Genomic DNA, 3,424 nt, shown 5'->3' with positions numbered 1-3,424 from the left:
TGAACACCTACAGACCAACCCATTCCCCCACCCACCCCAATATCGCAGCATCTCTCTCCCCATTTCCGTCTTCATCCCCATATTTACACCATCCATTGTCTGTATTTGATTTTGTCGTATTCTAATTACGTACATAAACAATAGGTATGACAGTATGTATATAGGTACCATACATTAGTAATGATATGTAATACAGTTATTGTGTGTGGACGTGAAAACCAGAGTGCGTCAACCGACCATGAAAGCAACAGGTAATCCCATTGTTAATAGCCGACGTGTCGACGGCGACCAGAAGGATGAAGTCAGTTTTGGTTTTGGACAACCAAATGAAATCGTTTACGTTTTTAGATAAGAAATATATGCCTTAATATAATATCCACAATCCCCCACATCCCCTCCTACCCTCTCTGAGGTATGGGGTACCCACCATCACGAGGCTACAACACTAGCGACTGCCGAGGCTCGGTCATCAGCAACAATGTTGTCCTTTTGCCTCCGTGGATGCAGGACAGCGTTTGTTCTTCGTCTTGTCACGTTGTACAAACGTGAATGCATCCGCGGTAGAACGTACATAAGTTTGAATAGGTGCGTAGACAATATATTTTGGTTCGAACATACATTATTACATTTATATACATATGAAATATGAAAGTAAAGCAGACTGTATTGTGTCGCAATGTCATATTAATTATCATAGTGAGGCGAGACTAATGTGTAACATAGCATTAATTTTTATGCACACAGACCTTACGAGCGAGTTGGGCACATCTTGGGCATGGCTGTGTCAAGAGTGAGGGGCATAGTCAACACCACCACCACAGCCTCCCCTTCCACACCGGCACCACCAACACCTACATCGGCTGTTTGTGATAACTTTACTCTCGGTGCAATATGGCGCCACATCCACAAGAAGTTTTCGGTAAAACAATATTAAACACTGAGAGTCATACCAGCCCACCTGAAAACACATGGTATCCTCCCGGAGGATACCACTGACACAACAGTTTGGTGGATCCTGCACACCATGGGATTTCAATACAGACTGTCACAGCGAAAGATGTATGTAAGGAGGGAATCGCTGGACGTTGTGTGTCGTCGGATTGACGCTCTCCGGGCTCTACAGCGCCACCGAGAGGAGGGAAGGAAGGTGGTATATGTGGATGAGACGTGGTTTACCGCCAGGATGGGCCAGTAGGGAGTAGGTAGATACCACACAGGCTCCAAGCAACACCACGTGCAGTCGCCAGGTACCACCTGGTGAAGAGGAGCGATTTGTAGTGGTCGCAGGTGGCACGGACGAAGGCTTTCTTGACGGCTCATACCTGTGCTACCCAGCCAAGACCAACCAGGATGATTATCATGGAGAAATGAATGCCGAACTGTTCCTGCGATGGCTATCAAAGCAGCTCCTTCCGTCACTGCCAGAGCCATGGGTACGTGTGCTAGACAATGCACCATACCACAGCCAGCTGACGGAGGAGAGTCGATACCCTACCACAGCCACCAGGAAGGCGGACCTCATCAGGTGGCTGGAGCAGCGCAAGATTTCCATCCCACCTGCTGCTGCCACTCGCCCTGAGCTGCTGGTCCTCTGCCAGCAGAACCGTCCACAGCCCCAGTATAAGATCGACAACACCATCCGTATGTGGGGCCACCAGGTCATACTGTTGCCACCTGGCCACCCCGAGCTCAACGCCATCGAGCAAGTATGGGGATTTATGAAGTGTCATGTGCGCTCCACACTCCAGCGGTTTACCCGGACGGACCTAAAGGCAAGATTGGAAGAAGCCAGGCAATTGGTACACAAAGACGTGTGGGCGGGAGCTGTTCAGCACTCCCGTAAATTTGAAGAAGAATACTGGAGGACTGGCAACATACACGAGGGAGTCGAACCCGTTATTATTAACATCGCCAGTGATGATGAAGACGATGACGTTTTCTTTGATAGTGATTACGAATAAATTTGGTTTTCTCATGTTGTCATCATTTTATTCCTACAGTATTATATATATATATATATATATATATATATATATATATATATATATATATATATATATATATATATATATATATATATATATATATATATATATATATATAGTAATGACTATTAAACATAATATATATATGTATAGAGGGCAAAAATATATGCAGATTATAATTTCGTGATAATAGATATGAAAGAGACCAGTCAACAGACTGACAGTATATTAACTGGACCAGGTTAACAGTTTATGATGGGTAGGTACACAGTATGTACTAATAACAGCAATAACATTTCCTAGAAGGTCCAGACCACAGGTAATGGCAATACATCGTGTTCACTTGGTTGACCATAAGGACTGTAAAATCGACCTTCTACATACTACACGTATGTAAATATGCTGTTGTACAGTAATTATCAACGTGAAATACGTCTTGCGTCTATGGAATTGTACCATACTGTTAGTTAATAATCATACCTATACATATACACCTACATAACATTTTATTATAACTGTATACTAAAGTTATGGGAAACTAGGGAGGGACACAAGGTTGGGTTAGGAGGAGTTAGGGAGAGAAGAAGAGGGATAACGAAGGCGAGAAGGGGGGGAGGGGGTGTGGGGGGTGGGGAATTGGGGGAGTTTTTTGGGGGGCCACACTTCCCTTCGAAAGCGTCAATATGACTACTCGGTTTTGTATTTATTTTCACGAGTAAACTCCTCACGTAACACATATAGCAATGTGGTATGTCAGCCATACATTTGGCCCGGGTGTTAAAGATCGTGTGCTGAAATATCATAATGATACAATGAATCGTTTACGAGATATTTGCGAAAAACAGCGTTTGTCCGCCGCTGAAACGTAGAGTAGTCAATGGAGACGTTCACAAAGTGTCAAGTAAAGTTTGTGATATTTCCAGTAAAGTCTTGATGTTTTGTGGACCTGGCGATAAATTTGCCAGATTATCACTACCAGATAGACTGGATGGCAGCTCAGAAACTATCCATATTGGATAGATATCATGACTTGCCTAAATTATCTGTAGTTCCTGTGGCCTGACCTTCATCAATACGGTACTAATTAGACCTTTTTCATACAATATATCTGCATCTGTGTACAAGAGTTAGTATGGTTGCATCTTGAACACTTGGTCTTCATTACATTCTAAATTTCTTTTTGTTATGAAACGTTTGCCATGAATTTGCTATTGGTAATACAGAGTCTGCTTTTATAGTATTGTTTGTCAGTTTTCATTCTTGGTGTGTTTGTGTGTGTGTGTGTGTGTGTGTGTGTGTGTGTGTGTGTGTGTGTGTGTGTTTGGGTGGCAAAAGACATTGCCTGGACCCGAGATCTAACCAGGCATGCTTATATCTTCAGTCTAACTCTCTCCCGACTGTGCTAACTGGGTAATATGGAAAGCAATTTTTTTAGGGTT

General features: G+C 43.2%; 1 pseudogene; it reads left to right on the top strand.

Annotated features, from left to right (window-relative positions):
- Nucleotides 1-238: 238 nt before the first annotated feature.
- On the top strand, nucleotides 239-1,961 carry LOC139747749 (uncharacterized; annotated as a pseudogene).
- The last annotated feature ends 1,463 nt before the right edge of the window (nucleotides 1,962-3,424 follow it).

Source organism: Panulirus ornatus, chromosome 70 (assembly GCF_036320965.1).
Source record: "Panulirus ornatus isolate Po-2019 chromosome 70, ASM3632096v1, whole genome shotgun sequence".
In the NCBI taxonomy this organism is placed as follows: domain Eukaryota; kingdom Metazoa; phylum Arthropoda; class Malacostraca; order Decapoda; family Palinuridae; genus Panulirus; species Panulirus ornatus.
The sequence above is the reverse complement of the archived record's forward strand: the minus strand, read 5'-3'. Positions and strand labels throughout refer to the sequence as shown.